The 22109-nt window shown below is 38.4% G+C and overlaps 1 protein-coding gene across 2 annotated transcripts in view; it reads left to right on the top strand.

Moving 5' to 3' along the window:
- The first annotated feature begins 227 nt into the window (after nt 1-227).
- Nucleotides 228-22109, top strand: part of TRPC4 (transient receptor potential cation channel subfamily C member 4) — a 273160-nt gene continuing 251278 nt past the window's right edge. The window contains exon 1 of one of the 2 annotated variants that reach the window (XM_087957134.1): nt 228-524. The gene's annotated coding sequence lies outside the window, so the exon portion shown is untranslated. The other variant, XM_026675498.2, reaches the window with a different exon arrangement.

Consider the following 22109-nt stretch of genomic DNA (forward strand, 5'->3'; position numbering starts at 1 on the left):
TGGTCACACTGTGTTCAATATACCTATATGTAAATAATAATAATATATACATATACATATACATATACATATACATATACATATACATATACATATATATATATATTGTATATATATATTCCCTTCACCGCCCAGGTGCGCTTCTCAGCGAGCGAAATCCTCAATCCTCAGCAATCAGAGCTACGGCTGCAGAATTCTTCCGAAGCTTCTGTTGTTAAGGCGAGCAGACTTACCTTTTCAACGCTCAGGAGCCGGCACGGGCTTTCCCCCTCGAGCAGAAACAATTATCTGCTCCTCCCCATCTGTTGCGCGAAGGCGAGAGCAAGAGGAAGGTGCAAGAGTCGCAATCAAGAGGCTTCTCAGTCTCGATAATAGCACTGTATTACCGAGATTCTCTGGGACAGGGCAGCGCGAACTTGGGAAACCCCTCCATGTCGACAGATTTGCCAGGCGGCAGGGAGGGAGGTGCAAGCTCTGAAAAAATGCAGCTGCGTTGCTCAGCCGACCTCTAGTTTCCACCGCCAGTAAGTAATGTTTATTATTTGCCTCCGAACGTCGACACGTAGGGAGAGGGCCGCTTTGCCAGTTGCCCCCTGGGACAGGTTCTTGCGATTTGAAGCCAGTAGCATTCCTTTTGGAAGGGAATTTTCGAAAAAAAGGAGAAAGTTAAAGTTGACGAGGAAGATCGTACTGTAAGTATTCATGCTCAATTGGTGTAATACTTTTCACAGAGAAACCCATCCACCACACTGCTGGGCCATCTTTTATGCCGTGCAGTTTACATTCCTGCAACAAAGAAGAGTAGGTATTCCTTTTCTAGTGGTGGTGCTCAATCCTGAAATAAGAGTAGAAATTGAGAGTGCACTTGAGTGCATGCAGAGGCTATTCCACAGGCAGCCCATCTTTGCAACAGGAACCTTAACCCAGTTCGGAGGGTGAGGTGATGTTTTCAGACAACCTGAATGAAGATTTTTGTTGATAGAATTTAACTTCTAGGTTTTCCCTTAAAGATGGATTTTACTTTGATTTTTTTATCTGGTGAAACAATTACTATTGAGAAAACTAGGATAAATATGAAACTCAAATTTGTGGACAACTGTCTCAGATAATGTTACTTTTGCTATCCTTTTTAAGAATATATTTTTGTTAAAACCTAACAAATACATATTGCAGCAAATGGTCTGCATATCCATTTCAAGTTGACTGCTTTATTTTTTTGTTGACATCTTAAAGGGTGTGCAGTAAACAAAGAACTGGATGCCTCAGCTAATTGTGGTTTCCTTGTGTTTTGGTACATATAGATCCTTTTAATAGCTACAGAATGAATCATGTTCTGTTCTAACATCAAGTTGAATCATTTTGCTTGAGAGTAAGATTAACATGTGAAAGCATTCATTATTCCTATCTCTAGTTAAGCAAGGAAGAAGTTCCCATTTCTCAACACAACTGTGTGGTTGAGCTATCTCCACTAAAAAAATAGTTGTGTCTGAGTAGTCATAATGTGAACAATTTGTGTCTGCATTATTAATTTATGATGGCTCATCCAGGCATCACTGCTATTATGACAGCATGTGTGAAAAGTACTCAAACCCTAATTGGAATTGACATTGAAAAATGTACTCCATATCTTTTAGAACTCTGGCAAGTCTCAATTTGTGATTACTAACACTGTATTTAAAAAAAACACTTAATTTTAGCCAAGAAAAACTTTACAATCCAGTCAAGCGAACAGAAATTTCTTTACCGGACAAATTGTATTTACATGAGAAGTTGCAGTTGCAGCTCAACCGTTTTTCTTCTGGAAGATGTTCCTTTTAATTTTAGCTATAGCATGTTACAATCCTATTATAAATTTGAAGATGCCATTTCAGTCCCAAAGGTGCTTTTTCAGGAGGCAACTGGACTTTCTTGTTTCTTCTTTGAAGACATTTCGCTTCTTATCCAAGAATCACGTGGATGACTGAGAATCTCTACAGACCCTTATGCCATTTCAGTATTAATGGTTAGGCAAGAGAATAAAGATTGTACAAATGATCATGCAGAGTTTTAAATGTCTGCTGGTTTTGTTCAGCAAAGAATTGTTGAGAAGAGAAATAAGGATAACATTGCAAAATGCAATACTAAAACCTTCAATTGAAATAATTAGTTAGACAAAGAGGGTGGAAACATGCAGTGAAATCTGGTGAAATGCAATGAACCATTTGAGAATGAGGAACAACTACTATGTATACCTATATTTTACTACTATTGCTAAGCTTCTGGTGATTTGATATTTATTTTTGCTGGAGATTTGAATTCAGCAGAAGCCCTTGTTAAAGAATAGGAGTCAACATTTTCTGGTAAACCAGGTCAGAAAACAGACTTCACACTGCACTGGAGGATTAGAACTATATTTTATTGAGAGGCTATTAATAATAGAATCTTGCAAGCCTGATTGTACTTTACCTCCCAGCCCTCTTTGATTTGTGCAGTATACAGGTCCTCAATGGAAGGCAGGTTGGTAGTAATTGTTTTTTCTGCAGTTCTAATTATCTGTTGAAGTCTGTGCCTGTCTTGTTGGGTTGCAGAACCAAACCAGACAGTTATAGTGGTACAATTGACAGACTCAATAATTCCTCTGTAGAACTGTATCAGCAGCTCCTTGGGCAGTTTGAGCTTTCTGAGTTGGCGCAGAAAGAACATTCTTTGTTGTGCTTTTTTGATGAGGTTTTTGATGTTATGTGTCCATTTTAGGTCTTATGATATGATAGATCCTAGAAATGTGAAGGTCTCTACTGTTGATACTGTGTTGTCTAATATTGTAAGAGGTGGTAGTATGGGAGGGTTATTCTACTACCATTTCTACAGTTTTGAGTGTGTACAGTTCCAGATTGTTCCGGTCACACCATGAGGCAAGTTGTACAACCTCCCATCTGTATGCGGATTCATCATTGTCTCGAATGAGACCAATCACTGTTGTATCATCTGCAAACTTCAGTATTTTAACAGATGTATCACTTGAGATGCAGTCATTGGTAAATAGAGAGAAGAGAAGTGGACAAAACACATCACCTTGTGGGGGGTGGGGTGGCCCTGTGGTAATTGTACAGGTATCAGATGTGATTCTACCTTCTCTCTTTATATCCCAGTGAATTAGGGAGAAGCCTGCTTGACTCTCTTCCAAATACTACCTTGTTTCCTGTGACTTAAGGAATGTTTCAGACCTTTTTATTTTTAAAGAGATTCTTGCATATTTCTCTCAACGTTATCTTCCCTGATTCTCTAAAATATGCTTCTGAAACATAACAGGCTTGCACCTAAATAAATATTAGGTAATTTATTTAGAAATAATCCATTAAAAATAAAATAAAATGCTCACAAGTTCATCTTGGTTGCAGAGTTTGGACAAAGTTCAGCTATGGATAAATATAAGTAATTATATTAGTAAAAAAGTAAATTAAGAAATATGTGGATAGAAGTAAGCTGTTCTAACCTCAACTACATCTTTAAGAGACAAAAGCACAGGAGAAAACAAAACAGGAAACTTCCTTTATGTCTTAAACATAGAAACATAAGCCAGTAAGAAGCAGACCTTCATCTCTTAGTGACCCTCTTAGTGGTCAAAAGAGGTTTACATTGGAAAGGTCAGTGTTTAATGAAATTCACACGAAAGGATCAGCCACTATTATATTGTAGTTTAAATATATATTTCACACTTATTATGATTCTAAAATATTGAGACAAAGATAACTTCAGAAGAGTATATGAGCTTTTTAAGTTCCAATTCTAAAAAGTAACCCTGGCATTCTGAAAAATAGAATCAGTCTGAATGAAATATATTTCAGATTAGTGGAACAATGGAAATAAAATCACAATTTGCTTCAGGCTTTCATTGGGAACTTCAGATTGGGTCCTGACTTGATTTGAATTTTTTTGGAGGTTGCCCTGTTCAATTTTTTAATTTTTTTTTATTTTAATATGAAAAACAAATGGCTGCAACTCCAACAGAAAGTAATACTGTAGTGGTTATACAGTAATGAAAGAACCTATATAGATTACAATGATTAATTAAACTAAAAGTAAAATCCCTTTAGTATTAGCTAAACCTGTGTCCCTGGAGTTATCATTTCAGAAATATTTCCTTACCTAAACAGAAATAGAATGACCATGGGTGGACAAAAAAGCAATGGGAGCAATAACGACTCAAATTTTATGCCAGCTTCCCGAATCGTTTTCCTTTTGGGAATCTGGCAGAGAGCATTAGAAATCTCCTTTTATTCTTCCCTTCCCAGCAGGTAGGTAAGTGGCAGAGGGAGCAAGGGATTGTGAAACTGGAAAATTGGCTGGAATGTTGAAAATGAAGATCACCTGACTGTAGTAGCAGCCAGTAGCATTGAAGCAGTCTCAGCTTCCCCAAATTTCATCATGTCTTGTCATGGCTCCTCAATTTTGGACATATTTTGCAAATTAACTCATTTGAGGTATCTTAATTAAAAAAATTGTTGTCCTATGATGTATCATTTCAACCACATAAGGGTCATGACATGAATTTTAGTTGTGTATACATATGAAATTAATTTAGTTCTTAAGCTTATTAAATCTAGACTTTAAGAAAAGAACTTGTCTTTAATCTTCTCATTTTTAGAACATGGATTGTTTTTTCAAAAATACAGACTTTCATCCTACTAGCATGAAGATAAGTTTCTTTTTTTAAAAAGCAAACTTTATTGAATATACAATTAAAATAAACAAACACATGCACAACATAGAAAAACAAAACAAAAATGAATCAAGGGCAATTCCATTATCGACAGTTTGTGGTTCCTTATTTGTTATCATTATTGGTATCATATTTACAATTAAATGCAAATATATAGTTACTACCAATGTAGCTTAATCTCCTTTACAGTTTAATAATGTTTACTATTATATTATCTATCTTTGTTCTATCCAATCGTACCAACATTCCCAACTCTTGTAATATTCTGATGATTCTTTATCCTTAAGTGCTAGGGTCAATTTATCCATTTCTGCACAGTTTACTATTTTCTGAGAAGTCATTTCCTCTGTTGGAATATAGGCTTGTTTCCAACATTGTGCAAAAGCTAATCTAGCTGCAGTAAATATGTGTAATATTATATATTTAGCTTTTTTTTTTTTTTTGGAAATTGTCTATTGCATATCCCTAATAGAAAGAATTCTGGTTTTAATTCAATCTACTTGGCCGTAATTTCCTCCAACCATTTTTTGATTCTTTGCCAGTATCTTTGGGCTTCTGTACAGGACCACCACATATGATAGAATATTCCGTGTTTCTTTTTACATTTCCAGCAATTCAGGTTCACGTTAGGAGACATCTTCACTAATCTTGAAGGAAAGAGATGCCATCTGTAAAACATTTTATGGGTATTTTCTTTATATGATGCCGATTTTGTGATTTTATTATTCCTGGTCCAGACCTTTTTCCATTCTATTAAAGTGATGCTACGTCCTATATTTCTACTCCAAGCTATCATATTGCTTTTGACTACTACCTCCTCTAATTCTATCTCTAATAGGTAGTTGTAAAATTTGGTTGGTTTTTTTTGTCTGAACCTAGTAAGATTTTATCTAATTGTTGTGGCTTACTGTAGATTCCAAAAACTTTCTTATCCTGTCTATATCTATTTTGTATTTGGGGGTAAGCCCACTTCCGGTGATGAGGTATGGACGAGTAGAAGTGCTGAAGCTCACTTGGGGCTTTTTGTTACCTTTTCTTGCTGTTGGAGCGGTCCTCAGGGATGCACGTATCCTGTAGAGAAACGTGCCGGTGTGAGGAGACTCAAGTTGTGGTTTGGAGAGAACAACTCTCATCGCGATGCAGAGAGACCCTGTAGAGACCAACAAATGAGACTGCCATCCAATAATGGCGGTCCTGAAGTCCGGATCATTACCTACAAGAGGAAGCGAGTGAGTAACAGACTGTGGTGAACGGAGAAGAGTGTGAGTGAAGGAATCTGCAATTTTGATAGAGTGTAGAGCATTGGAAAGTCTCGTAGATTGCAACAACATCAGTTGGAGCGAAGCCCGAAAGTAGCGGCTAAAAAGCGGATGCGAGAGTCAGTGAAAGTGAAAGGGCTTGTGAGACAGAAGAGGATAAGGACACGAGCGATCAGAAGATAAGAATGTTGGAGAGGCTTGTGTAGTTGACACCAACGGGGAAAAAAAGAGAGGAAAGAGTTAACTTTTGGAAAGTGCGAGCAATTTGGATTGCTGCCATTCGGGAAGACTGGATTAACAAGTGTGAGATGGGAAGATTGGAAGTGGGGAAGCAAGCAAAGTTACTATAGACAATAGTTAAAAATTCACTGTTCTTTTTTTTGGGACTATTGACTTGGAGGTCTAATAAGTTGAAACCTGTTAATTGAAGAGACCATATGAAATTTGGAAGATTGGACTGCAAGAGATTTGAACAAAAGGATAACTAAGTATTGATATTTGATTATATTTGTTGATTATATTAGAGTAAATAATTAACTGTGATAACCATATTCCAAATAATTAACTGCTGTATAGTAAGGTCAACTTACTTCCACTTAGACTTATAAACATTTAAAATACTATTTTATAACATTGATATTTAGATTACGTATTCCATAGCTTTTATAGATGTACAGATTATTAGTACTTAGAATTTAAGTATAGGAATTTTGACATAAATACCAAACTTGATAAATTTAGATACTTGATTTGGAATTTAATTTTGAAATTATCTTGGATAATATTTATACTTATAAAAGTGTCTAGTCCACTAATTTACTAAGGAAATTAGGAATCAATCAATTAGAGTAGTGGTTACTCCTATCTGACATTTTTGATTAGCAAATGCTAATTTGGGATAACATATTTAGTATAATACAAAAACAGAAACAAATTCTCAAAGAAATGACCTCTACAACTACTACAGTGCTTAAAACTGGGAAGAAGACTATTCCAACATTAACAACTGCGGTGGCATCCCCCTCAACGATGGCACAAAAGACAATTGAGGAAACATTGCCTGGGGAGAAACAACCCTCTATCATGAATGCCAATATCCAGTCGACACTCCTCACCTTACAAGAATCTATGCTGAAGCTCCAAGAAATGATGACGAAAAATCATATGGAGACAAGAGCTGATACAAATGAACTAAAAGAAGAGATAGGGAAATTAAAGGCGGAAATGAAAGTAGATATTTCAAAGTTGGATGAAAAAAATGGAACAATCCAGCAAGCATTAGAGAGAAACGAATCAACAATAAAGGAGGTAGAGAAAAGGACTGAACAAACTGAAAAGAAACTGGAAATGGTTGATGAACATCTAAGGAACGTGAGCAAAGAAATGGAAGACTCCCTGGTCTATTTGGAGATCGATAGAGCCGCAGCATATTTGAGATTCCAGAATATAGTGGAATCAAAAGAAGAGGATCTGGAACAAGTGATAGCAGAAATACTAGCAGAAGTGGTGGAAAAAGACAAAGATTATATTCTGAAAGAGTTGGATGAAGTTTATAGAGTGAGTACAAATTATGCAAGACGCCACAAATGTCCAAAAGAAGTTCATGTAAGATTTGCTACAAAAAAGGTCCAGGATATTATATACAAAATATCCAGAGAAGAAACAATCCCATATAAAGATAAAGAAGTCTTGGTGCTTAAACAAATCCCAAGAAGAGTGAGAGAGCAAAGGCGAGACTATAAATTCTTGGTGGCCCAATTAAATCAAAAAGGCATTGTATTTAGATGGCTAATCAAAGAAAGGATGTTAAACTCATGGGAAGAAAGGAAAATTAAAGTAGATTCTGTGGAAAAAGCCCAAGAATTTTATGAACTGGTAGGCCCAGAAGAACTGAGTAGTACAGGTGAACTAGAATCAAATTCGCAAGACGACCAGGGTTACCAAAAGAATAGAGACAGGAGTCCCAGGAATCTGGAAAATACACAACAACAAGAGAGAGAAGAACCGAGGACACGTTACCAGCCACAAAGAGAAAGAGAACTAACTACAAGACAAAGAGCAAGAATCAACTAGACCAGGGGTGTCCAACCTTGGCAACTTTAAGACTTGTGGACTTCAACTCCCAGAATTCCTCAGCCAGCAAAGCTGGCTAAGGAATTCTGGGAGTTGAAGTCCACAAGTCTTAAAGTTGCCAAGGTTGGACACCCCTGAACTAGACAATGGATGAGGAAAAGAAAATATTATCAATTAATAAAAACAGCCTGAATTCCAGGATAAAAAGAAAAAGAATAGTAACTAAACTAATTAAACAAAATGCAGATATAATATGTTTACAAGAAACCCATATAAGGAAGTCAGATGAAAAATATTTAGAATGCCCGAAGCTAGGGAAACTATATGCGACACCAGCAGACTCTGGGAAAAAGAAAGGGATAGCAGTATATGTGAAAGAGGATATGAAAGCAGACCTAATTTGGACAGGTTCCAACTGAAGAATTCTATTAGTAGTGATTTACACCCCTAATGAAAACCAAAAAGAATTTTTTAAACATTTGCATGAAAAAATAGTAGGATTAGAAAAAAAGAATATTTGTGTCTTAGGGGACTTCAGTGCCATTGTGGACCATCAAAAAGATCACAGTAGTGGGGAAGAAGAGGAAAAAGAGAGGGTTACCGAAAACATGCAAGGAAATGATGACTGAATTGAATTTGATAGATGTGTGGAGAAAATTAAACCCAGAGAAAAAACAATTTACATTTTACTCAAATCCACACCAATCATGGACACGAATTGATATGGTGTGGATGAATGGTGAAATAGCAAATGAGTTAAAAGAGATTGAAATTTTACCTAATAAATGGGCAGATCATAATCCGATTCAGATATTGTGGAATGGTAGGAAAAAGCCAAGGAAGAGGTGGACGCTAAATACACAGCTAATTAAAGAAAAAGAATTTATGAATAGACTCAAGGATGAATTAGATTACTTTTTAAAAGAAAATAATAATGAGGCAACTACGAAGCAGAATATTTGGGATACAATGAAGGCTGTAATAAGGGGCACAATGATATCATATACTGCCAGGAGGAATAAAGAAAATTATGCCCAACAAAATAAATTAAAACAAAGAATCAAAGAACTAGAAAGCCAGTTACAAAGTACTCCAAAGGATTGTAAACTGCAAAATCAGATGATAGTAACTAAACACAAATTGAACTTAATTGAACAGGAAGGAATGATTACAAAGTTGAATATACTGTAGCTAGACAGATATTCTTTGAACAGGCTAACAAACCAGGGAGATGGCTGTCCTACAAACTCAAAAAAGAAAAAGAAAAAAGATTAATTTATCAATTAATAGATGAAATGGGGATGCCCAACAGGGAATAGAACAGAAAAAAGAAATTGCATATAAATATTTTGAAGACTTCTATAAAAAGGAGGAGGTAAAGGAGAATATGATAAGAAATTACTTGGGCATAACAAACGACAAAGCAATTGGGGATGAGATAAAAGAAATGCTAATTAAAGATATTACGTGGTCTGAACTGAAAAGAGCAATAGAAAATAAAAAATAAAAAAAACTCTGGGATCCAATGGGATCCCAGGGGAACTCTACAAGGCAATAGGAGAACAAATAGGACCCCTCATGGTGGAAGTATATAATGAGGTTTTACTTGCAGCTAAAATGATGGATTCGTGGAGGGAGGCATTGATTTCGCTGTTTCTGAAGGAAGATTCAAATCCCCGACTCATACAAAACTATAGACCAATTTCTTTGTTAAATACCAACTATAAAATATTTGCTACTATTATAGCAAATAGACTAAAAAGAATCTTGAATGAATATATACATAAAAACCAAAATGGATTTCTCCCCAACAGACAAATTAGGAACAATTTAAGAAATGTTAAATGTTTTGGAATACTATGAAGCCCACCCGGAAAAACAAATAGCCTTTGTATTCTTGGATGTACAGAAGGCCTTCGACAATTTAAATTGGCAATTTTTAATTCAACAAATTTACAGTATGAATTTAGGCACTAAATTTGAAAACATTGTAACCACAATTTATGCCTCACAAAAGGCGAATATCATAATTAATGGAGAATATACGCGCTCAATAAAAATAGAGAAAGGAGTTAGGCAGGGATGTCCACTATCTCCCCTGCTCTTCATACTATCTTCGGAAACACTACTTACGCGAATTAGGCAGAACCCAGGAATAAAGGGGTTAAAGATTAAGAATATAAATTGCAGTCATTTGTGGACTTTTTCATAGAAGAACCAATTGAACTAGGTCAGGAACTGTTGAGAGAGATCAATTTGGGAAAGTTGCAGGACTCAAAATTAACAGGAAAAAAATGAAATTAATAACCAAAAACTTAACAGAAAAACAGAAATCAGAATTGGAAAAGGCAATGGGATTACAAGTGGTAAAGAAAATTTAATACTTAAGAATATGGTTGACGGCTCATTATAAGACACTAATGGAAAATAACTATAACAAACTACTGCAACAGGTAAAAAAAAGACCTAGAGCTATGGGTTAGATTGCAACTCTCCTTATTAGGGAAGATTGCCACTATTAAAATGACTATTCTTCCTAAATTTATTTATTTGTTCCAGACAATACCAATAAAAATACATAAAAAATACTTTGTGGAACTTAATAGGATAATAGCAAAATTTATTTGGCAAGGGAAAAAAACAAGAATAAATTTAAAAGCAATGCAAGGTATGAAGAGCAGGGGGGGTATGGCACTCCCAAATTGGAACTATATCACAGCACAGCTTCCTTACTATGGTTGAAAGAATGGGTAAACTTATAGAATAAAAGAATTTTATTTCTAGAAGGCCATGATTTACAGAGGAGGTGGCATGCGTTCTTATGGGACACGGGGAAAATCAAACAGAATTACTTCCACAGATATGTAATTAGAGACTTTTTATTGGCTAATTGGAATAAAACAAAGAAAAAATACTATCTATCTAAAGATTCCGATTTGGATCTCAACAATGGAGGCGATGATACATCCAAATAATCTGGATATTAACAAGATGATAAAATATAAAGACCTACTGGATGTACAAGGAACTTTAAAATCATGGCAAGATCTCCAAGAACAAGGGCTATGAATTGAAGATAAGTTTCTACAGGTAGTCCTCAACTGTCATTCGTTGTAAGTGACTGATCAAAGTTACAACAGCACTGAAAAAAGGGACTTATGACCATTTTTCACACTTACAACCATTGCAGCATCTCTGTGGTCATGTGAACAATACAGGTGAAACTTGAAATACAGGTGCAACTTAAAAGGTGAAACTAATATATGAGATAGACTCATTACATGCAAAGCAAGATAGTTCAAGCCATGATTTGTCATAATTGTGATGATTATGGCTTACAGCTCATGAAAACCCCAAATCCACAATCTCAGAAAATTAGAATATTACATGCAATCAATAAAACAAGGATTGTACATAGAACAATATCGGACCTCTGACAAGTATAAGCATGCATATGTACTCAGTACTTGGTTTGGGCCCCTTTTACAGCAATTACTGCCTCAATGCAGCGTGGCATGGAAGCTATCAGCCTGTGGCACTGCTGAGGTGTGATGGAAGACCAGGATGCTTCAATCATGGCCTTCAGCTCTTCTGCATTGTTTAGTCTCATGTCTCTCATCTTTCACTTGGCAATGCCTCATAGATTCTCTATGGGGTTCAGGTCAGGTGAGTTTGCTGGCCAATCAAGCACAGTAATCCCACGGTCATTGAACCAGGTTTTGGTGCTTTTGGCAGTTTGGGCAGGTGCCAAGTCCTGCTGGAAAATGAAGTCAGCATCCCCATAAAACTCATCTGCGGAAAGAAGCATGAAGTGCTCCACGGCTGCATTGACCGTGGACTTAATGAAGCACAGTGGACCAACACCAGCAGATGACATGGTTCCCCAAATGAACACAGACTGTGGAAACCTCACACTGGACTTCAAGCATCTTGCAGTGTGTGCCTCTCAATTCTTTCTCCAGACTCTGGGTCCTTGGTTTCCAAATGAAATGCAAAAGTTGCTCTCATCAGAAAAGAGGACTTTGGACCACTGAGCAACAGACCAGGTCTGTTTTTCTTTAGCCCAGGTAAGATGCTTCTGACATTTGTTGTTCAGGAGCAGTTTGACAAGAGGAATACAACATTTGAAGCCCATGTCCAGGATCCGTCTGTGTGTGGTGGCTCTAGATGCACTGACTCCAGCCTCAGTCCACTCCTTGTGAAAGTCCCCAACACTTTTGAATGGCCTTTTCCTGACAATCCTCTCCAGGCTGCAGTCATCCCTGCTGCTTGTGCACCTTTTTCTTCCATACTTTCCCCTTCCATATAACTTTCTATTAATGTGCTTTGATATAGCACTTTGGGAACATCCAGCTTCTTTTGCAATTACCTTTTGAGGCTTTCCCTCGTTATGGAGGGTGTCAATGATCGTTTTCTGCACAACTGTCAGGTCAGCAGTCTTTCCCATGATTGTGATTCCTACTGAACCAGACTGAGAGACCATTTAAAGGGTCAGGAACCCTTTGCAGGTGTTATGGCTTAATTAGCTGATTAGAGTGGGACACTTTGAGCCTAGAATATTGCACCTTTTCACAATATTCTAATTTTCTGAGATTGTGAATTTGGGGTTTTCATGAGCTGTAAGCCATAATCGTCACAATTATGACAAATCATGGCTTGAACTATCTTGCTTTGGATGTAATGAGTCTATCTCATATATTAGTTTCACCTTTTAAGTTGCATTACTGAAATAAATGTACTTTTTGCACGATATTCTAATTTTTCAAGTTTCACCTGTAATTTTGACGCTTGGCAACTGGCTCATTTTTATGATGGTTGCAGTGTCCCAGAGTCATGTGATTCTCCCTTTGCAAACTTCTGACAAGCAAAGTCAATGGAGAAGCTAGATTTGCTTAATAACCATGTTGCTAACTTAACTGATTTAACTTAACTGAAGACTCCAATGATTCACATAACTGTGGCAAGAAAAGTTGTAAAATGGGGCAAAACTCATTTAATGTTCACTTAGCAATGGAAATTTTGGGCACAATTGTAAACAGAGGACTTCCTGTATTTACATAACACTCAGCACAGCTAAAGCTCTTCATAAAATCACAAATTTCTTACTATTTGTTTTTGTTTATTTGTGTCAGAAGCATCATAATTAAAATAAGTCATACTATATACATTTAAAATGTAAAATATAAGATTAAAATATGTACAAATTAAACAGATTTTGCGCAGAAATTCGCAATATTGTGTTTTATTGCACTGCCATGAGGTCCTCAAGTATACACTGATTGGGCACAAAGGGCAAGCATACATATGTGTTCTCTGCATGTCAGCCAATCGCAAAGAACAGAAGCTCTTTGAGATTATTATATAGGTTATGTTATTGTTATATATGTTATGGCTTGAAACAAAAAACTATGGGCAAATTCTATGAGCCCTCAAAATTTCTTAGAACACACACAAAAAAACTGTGGTCCAAACTTTTAAAAACACTGTTTGAGGAGTTTGAGTAAACGTATGTAATATACACAAAGCATGCAAAAAACCGTTCTAGCAATTCAGGAGATGATGATAAAACTCCAAGAAACAATGTTCATGAATGAACAATGTTCGTGAAATGAAATAAGAGATGGGTGAAATAAAAAGTGATATACACAAATTAGACAATAAAATGGGCTCAATTCAATAAGCAATAGAAGAAAAATGAACAAACAATAACAGCAGTGGAAACGAGAATGGAACAAACTGAGAAGAAGCTGGAGCTGGTGGATCAGAAGATGATGGAGATAAACAAAGACTTAGAGGATTCTCTTACACATTTGGAGATGGACCACAATGTTACAGAGACTGAACAAGATCATCTAGAAATTATAATGGCTGAATTGATAGCGAAAGCTTTGCAAAGAGATAAGTGTAAAATCCTGAATGAATTGGATGATGTATATAGAATTCATACAAATTATGCCAGAAGGCACAGATTGCCGAGAGAGGTGCATATTAGGTTTGTACGAAAAAAAGTAAGATATAATTTATAAGATAAAGAGAAATGAATTGATGATGTATAAAGAAAAAGAGATACAAACACTGAAACAGATTCTGAGAAGGGTGAGAGAACAGAGAAGGGACTACCGCTTCTTGGCGACATAATTGATTAAACGGAATATGCTATTCAGGTGGTTAATATCAGAAGGGATGCTAGTTTCTTGGCAGGAGATTAAAGTTGACAACCTAGAGAAGGCACAAGAGCTATACGATCAACTCATGGGGATGGAGGAAGAACAGAGCAGCAGAGAAGAATTGGAGTCCAGAAGCCAAGAAGAACAACTACAGGGATTAAAAGAAGGAGAACAGGAAGGAAGAACTAGGAAAGAGAAAGAACAACATGAGGAAGAAGGGGCAAGACCAAGAATACAAAGGGACACAAGGAATAATTGAAGACAAAGATAACTCTACAAATAGAAGAATGGGAGAAGAAATTAAATTAATATCAATAAATATCAATGGATTAAATTCACTAGCTAAAAGAAAATGAACATTTGTAAAATTAGCAAAACAAAAAGTGGATGAAGTGTGCCTACAGGAAGTACACATCAAAAAACAATATAGGAATTGCTTAGAATATCCCAAATTAGGAACACTTCATGTGGCTTTAGCAGATGAAAAAGAAAAGGGATAGACGTATAAGAGAAGAGATAAAGATAAAACTAATTTACACAGACATTAAAGGAAGAATGTTAATGATTGAAATAATGATAGGTCAAAAACCATTATTATTAATAGTGATATGTGCACCAAATGAAAATCAGAAGGAATTTTATAAAAAGCTACAAAAACTTATAGAAACAGGACAAAGGAATATTTGTATAGTGGGTGATTATAATGCAATAGTGGACAGCAAAAAGGATTATGTAAGTCAGTGGTTCCCAAACTTTTTCAGTCCACCACCCCCTTTGTGCTATAAACTCATCCTTGGTGCCCCCCACCCAGAGGTGGGATTTAAATTTCTGTGGGTGTGGCCTAATTTGAGGGCATAACTTGCTGGTCACGTGACTGGGTGGGCGTGGCTTGCTGGTCATGTGACTGGCTGGCGTGGCTTGCTGGCTGGGCGTGGCTTGCTGGCCACATGACCGTGTAGGTATGGTTTGGTGGTCATGTGACTGGGTGGGCATGGCCAGATGACTGGCAAACCAAATACAAGTGGTCCTCACTTAATGGCCGGTTGTTTAGCAAGTGTTCTAATTTATGACTGGCCTCCTCATAGCTACTTGACCTGTTTTTGGAGTTTTTACAGCCATGCATACACATATACACACACTCCCTTCCAATCCTGCTGGAGCAGGTCACTGGACTAGAATCGGCAAAGCATCTCTGATTAGATTCTAGTAGTGAATAAAATCTAATCAGAGATGCTTTGCTGATTCTTGTTGATGTGTTTTATTTGTATTTCTTTATTTTATGTTGCTGAATTGCATTGACATGTATGTCCCTTCTTGTGCCCAACCCAGAAGCTTTTGTGATTCTTTGCAGCAAAAATTACCGACCTCTGGCTTTGCTCTACTTTTCAGATGTGCCGCCACAGCTGCATTCTAAGTGCCAGCCCCGCAGGTCCACCCTATTGAATCTGCTGCACGAAGCAAGTCCAAGTGAAGCAGTCCACCAAGTCAATGGGGTGAGCCTGAGAGAGGGAAAGAGAGAGAGAGAAAAGGAAGAGAGAGAGAAAGAGAGAAGGAAGAAAAGAAAGAGAAAAGGGAAAGAAAGAAAAAGGGACAAAGAAAGGGGGGATGGAAGGAAGGGACAGAAAGAAAAAGAAAGGAGGGAAGGAGAAAGATAACGAGATATCTATTCTAGTCCAATCACCTGCTCCAGCAGGGTTAGAAGGGAGTGTGTGTGTGTGTGTGTGTGTGTGTGTGTGTTGTAATTTACCAGTACACTTTGGTTTTACCTTCTTCAGAATTGGCACTGTAATACATTGGGGAAAAGTATTTTTTTAGGGTGGAGATCTGGTCCAATGGATCCTGTTTAAAGCCTCAACAAAATGTAAGAGCTTCCTGATAGTCTTGACCATGTTTTGTCCACAAGACCTTTAATAGAAGCCAAAGATGTTTCAATGTGCTGGCAAAGATGTTTCAGTGTGGAAAAGGGCCTCAGTCTAAGCTAGGCCTCATTTCAATCTGATGCATCAGGTCTCTGTCTCCCTTCCCTCCCTCCCTACTTTCCCGATATGCCTGCTGTGCCGGCGCTTCGAACATGGGTGGATGGATAGATAGAGAGACAGGTCGGTAGGTAGGTAGGTAGGTAAGATAGGTAGGTAAGTAATTAGGTAGGCAGGCAGGCAAGCAGGCAGGAAGACAGATCTTTTGGATGGATGGATGGATGGATGGACTGATAGGTAGGTAGGTGAATGGATGGATAGGTAGGTAGGTAGATAAGTAGATAGATAGATATTGGTATTGGTAGATATTGGTAGGTAGGTAGATAGGTAGATAGGTAGGTAGGTATTGGTAGATAGATAGGTAGGTCGGCAGACAGGCAGACCTTTTGGATGGATGGATAGACAGACAGAATGCGACAGCGGCGGCACTTTGGGAAAGTAAAGCAAAGCCGCCGTCACCACATTCGAGGTGCTGGCTCCAGAGCACTGCAACAGTCAATGGGGTGAATCTGCAGTGCCGGTGCCTCGAATGCCCCCCTGCCACCTTTTAGTGCCTCTCTGCCAGCCCCTTTGGGGGCGCTAAGAGGCAGCAGGGGGGCATTTGAGGCACCGGCACCGCAGGCTCATCCCATTGACTGTTTCACCGGAGCAGTGCAAGGGGCTCAATGGGGTGAGCCTGCGGAGCCGACGCATCAAACGCAGTGGCGGCACATTGCGAAAGTAGAGCAAAGCTGCCTGCCCTGGGCTTCCTCAACCCTGCCCTGCTCCAGGAAGGAAGGAACAGCACTGCCCTCTACGACATGAGTGCCCCGGGAGGGGGGGCAGCTTGGGAGGCTGATCCCTGGCACGAGGGGCACCCTGTGAACTTGCTGTCAGGCATGATAACTACAAAGGGGGGCGGGCTTGGCTGAGCGGGATCCTGGATATTGGGCATGTGGTCAAAGCCCCCCTTCCTCCGCCTTCCCCTAGGTCAGGGGTCTGCAACCTTAAACATTCAAAGAGTCATTTGGACCTGTTTCCCACAGAAAACACTGGGAGCCCCAAGATATGGGTGGGCATGGCAACTCAATGTCACTCCCACTGAGACACATGACCCCCCAGGTTTTGTGGTTTTGTGTTTTCTATGGGCAACAGGTTGCTCGCTCTCTGCTCCCTCCCTCTCCCATCTCTATCTCCCTCTCCCTCCTTTCCTCCTTCTCATCTCTTTCTCTCTCCCTTTTTCTCTTCTTCTCTCTCCCTCCTCTAATTCTCTCTCTTTCTCTCTCTCTTTGCCTCTCTTCCTCCCTCCTCCCCCACTCCCCATCCCCCCCTTCCCAACTCCCACACCCAGGGAATAACTGTAAGGAAATTTGGCCATGTTCTTGCTGTCTCTGGAAAGAAACAAAAATAAACCTTGCATTCCAAAAGGAGTCAGACTGTTACCTCACAGTGCTACGAGGTTGCTGCCTTAGATCGCTGCTGAATCCTTGCAAAACTGGGCAAAGACAGAGAGAGGGGAGCAGACAGAGCTGAATTGAGCCAAATCTCTCTCCCTCCTTTTGTATCTCTCTCTCTCTCTCTCTGGCTCCCTGTCTGAAATCTCAGAAAGCCCTGCGTGCTCTCCTTGGGGCTCTTCGAGAGCCCCTTTTCTTTCTTCCTTTTGGAAATCTGGGCTGGCTGAAAAACAAGAGGAGGAGAGGGGGAGGAGGGAAGCCTCCACTGCGGCTTCCACTTGTTCCTCAGCTAGCCCAGATTTCCAAAAGGAAGGAAGAAAAAAGCCCCAAGTAGAGCATGCAGGGCTTTCTGAGAGTGTGAGAAGCTTCTTTTCTTTCTTCTTGGCAAGTTTTTGGAAATCCAGGTTGGCTGAGGAATGAGTGTAAGCCGTGGTAGAGGCTTTCTTCCTCCCTCTCCCCCTCCTTCTCCTCTCGTGCACACCCTCCAGGCCCCACCACAGCCAGCTCCATGGCTGTTTGCTGCTCCTGCAACACCTGTGCAACACACTCAAATTTACTGCACTTCACTCCATCTGCACCTCCTCCTCCTGGAGCCCATTACAGTGCGGAACATTGGCTCCAAGCTGACCCAGCCAGTGTCCCTGGCTGGAGAAAACTCAAAATCTCTCCCAGCAGCCAAGGTGAATACACCAACAGGGGCCGGAAAAAGAAGCAAGTAGAGGGGCACTTCGCTCCTACCCTAGAATATGGAATGAGACTCCATCTGTCGCCATTGCCCTTCTCAGAGCAGACAAAGAGTGAGGGGGAGGGGAGGGCAAGGGGCAGGGCCAGCCAGTGGTGGGATCATCTGACAGGGAGCCGCAGGAGAGGGTCCAAAGGGCCACATGCGGCACATTGCTGACCCCCACCCTAGGTGATCCACAGACGCCATTGACTGTTGCACTGGAGCGGTGCATCGGAGCTGCCGCATTCGAGGCACTGGCTCCAGAGCGGTGCAACAGTCAATGGGATGACCCTGCAGGGCCGATGCCTTGAATGCCCCCCTGCCGCCTCTTAGCGCCCCCCTGCTGGCCCCCTTGCCTCCCCCCCCACTTTGGGAATCATTGTACATTGTAAGTGACAAGAAAAATAGAAAAAGAAAATATTACCAACAACATTTTTTGAAATGACAGAAGAATTAAACTTAATAGATATATGGAGAAAATTGAAACCAGAAGAAAATCAATTTACTTTTTACTCTAATCCATACAAATCTTGGTCAAGGATTCATATGGCCTGATTAATAGGGAATTGGGAAAAGAAGTAGAATCAATTGAAATATTGCCAAACATTTGGGCAGATCATAATCCCCTTAAAATAATTTGGAGAGGCCAACAGAAAACAAGAAAAAGATGGACACTGAATCCACAAATATTAAAAGAAAAATAATTCACCCAAAGATTTACGAAAGAATTGGAGCTATTCCTTAAAACACAAAGCAGCATACATCACTACAAAACCTATGGGATACTATGAAAGCTTATACTCATGGAATAATAATAGCTTATATGGCAAAGAGAAACAAAGAGAAACAAAGAGAAATGGAAATAACATAATTTATTACAGGAGGAAATAAAAATTTAGAAACACAATTACAAATAAAACCACAGAATGATCAAATGATTTTAACAAAACAAAAATATTTTAGATCAAGAAGAAAATGTAAGGAATTTAAAATGGGTAAAACAAAACTTTTTTGAACAGGCAAATAGGGGAGGTGGCTGTCCTATACATTAAAAAGAGAGAGAGAGAAAAGGATAGTACATCAGCTGCAGGATGAAAATGGGAAGTTACAACATGCTATGGAAGAGGGGGAAAAAGGATTACTTATAAGTACTTTGAAGGTCTTTATAAACATGAAGAAATAGTGAAGGAGAGAATAAGAGATTTTTTGAAAGGGGAAGGTATTTTGCCAATAGCAGAGGAAATGAGAGAAATGTTAAGCAAGGACACTGACAAAACTGAAACAAGTAGTGCAAAAACAGAAAAATAATGAAACTCCAAGTCCAGATGGGCTTCGAGGGGAAAAATATAAAAGTATGGGTGAACTGATAGAATCACTAATGGTGGAAGTGTACAACGATGTACTGATGGAAGCAAGATTACCTCAATCTTGGAGGGAGGCATATATCTCTTTAACACCAAAAGAGGATACAGACAACAAACAAATTCAAAATTACAGGCCAATATCATTGTTGAATGCTGACTATAAACTATAGTAGCAGAAAGACTGAAAAATTAATAAATGAATCTATACATTCAGACCAAAATGGATTTCTCCCAACAAGACACATTAGGAATAATACAAGAACAGTAATAAACATATTGGAATATTACGAGGCTCATCCAGAAAAGCAAGCGGCGCTGGTTTTTCTGAATGTACAAAAGGCTTTTGATAATCTTAATTGGCATTTTATGATACAACAAATTAAAGATATGAATTTAGGAGATAAATTTGAGAAAATGATAGAGGCAATGTATTCCACCCAAAAGGTGAGTATATTATTAAATGGGGAGAGTACCAAGACTTTTTAAAATAACAAAAGCGGTAAGGCAAGGTGGTCCATTGTCACCTCTACTTTTTATCCTGATGCTAGAAATATTATTAATTTGAATTAGACAAAATCCAGATATAAAAGGAACCAGAATTAAAAAAGAGGAATATAAAATTCAAGCTTTTGCAGATGACCTGGTATTCTTCATAGAAGACCCGTTGGAGACAGGAAATATTTTAATACGAGGATTAGAAAAATATGGAGAAGTATTAGGTCTCAAAATTAATAGAGAAAAAACTAAAATGTTAACTAAGAATTTAACAGAACAGAAAAGAGAACTAGAAAGGGTAATGGGACTCCAAATTGTAAAGAAAGTCAAATACGTAGGAATATGGCTAACTGTGAGATGTTCATTGATAAAAGAAAATAATTATACAAAATTGCTCCAACAAATAAGGATTTGGAATTACGGGGGAAATTACAATTATCTTTATTAGGGAGAATTGCCACAATTAAAATGAATATTTTACCCAAATTACTTTACTTATTTCAAACAATCCCCATAAAATTAAATAAGAATGTTTTTACAGAATTAAACAAAATTACGTTAAAATTTATATAGTTAGGAAAGAAAGCTTGAATAAGATTAATAGCATTACTGGACAGTAGAAGTAAAGGTGGCTTTGCACTCCCAGAATGGGAATTCTATTATAATGCTGCAGCATTGATATGGATCAAGGAATGGGTCAATTTGAATAATAAAAGGATTTTAACTCCTGGAGGGTCATGATTGGGGTGGCACGCCTTCCTATGGGAAAAGAAAAGTAAGAAGCATACATATTTTTATAGACACCATATGAGGGATTCATTGATACAGATTTGGAATAAGATTAGGAGAAAACATTATATGAAAATACTGTCCTGGCTATCCACCATGGAAGTGATGATATACTCCAATACATTGGATTTAGGCAAAATGGTCAGATACAAAGAAATATTAGATAATCAGAGAAAATTAAAAACAAATCAGGAATTAAAAAAGCAAGGTATAATCATAGACTGGTGGCCATATCTCCAGCTGCAAACCAGATATAAAAGAGACGTAGTGTCAGGTGGTGCTCCATTCAGAATTCAAGAAAGAAATACTTAGATTCCATAGATTAGAGAAAAGATATCTTTTACTGAAAATGAAGTGGTAGCAACCGTAGAATTCTGAATCTGAGAAATTAGGCGCGCAAATCACATATACAAAGTGATGGAAATGTTCCCACCCCCAATAGTTCAAATGATTCTTCCAATTAAAAGTTGTGAATATGATCATGTGGACATCTTCAGGTGGTGATGAGGCCGCTGTCCGTTAACCTTGGCATATTTTGATAAGGGTTTGCAGCTGCGCAGAGAAAAGAAAGCTAAGCGAGAAATAGAAACCTAAACAGGAATTTATACTCTCCCCTCCTCATTTTTACAACACTAGAATGTAACACCTCCAGCTCCCAGACTTTACCCCCTCCTCCCCCCGTTACTTATGGCAGCCAAAAGATGCAAAGCAATAGTAGAAGATCTTGAAGGCTGACATTCGTCCCTCCTAGAAAAAAAGCGTTAGTCCTACAAAAGAAAAATAAACATAAAAGATACTAATTAATAGTCAGGTAAATAAAATGGATACATTTATAGGGTTTATCAGGATACTTTGTATGAAAGGCTTTGATCAGCTTAGGGGCTCTAACATCTTTTTCATTGACCCACTCAGCTTGGGAAGAAGGGAAGTGTTTCCAAGCCACGAGATATTGGAGCCGACCTCTCCATTTGCGAGAGTCCAGAATTTCTTTAACTTCAAAATGTTGTTCACCTTCGATCAGCAATGGTATAGGAGGAACAGGTTGGGTCAGTCTTAAACCAGAAGTATGTTCAGGTTTTAACAAACTAACATGGAAGACCGGGTGGATTCGTCGAAGAGTTTTTGGTAAT

The sequence above is a fragment of the Notechis scutatus genome, chromosome 2, assembly GCF_049901735.1.
Source record: "Notechis scutatus isolate UNSWTSFEM ecotype Mainland chromosome 2, rNotScu1.2, whole genome shotgun sequence".
Classification (NCBI taxonomy): Eukaryota; Metazoa; Chordata; class Lepidosauria; order Squamata; family Elapidae; genus Notechis; species Notechis scutatus.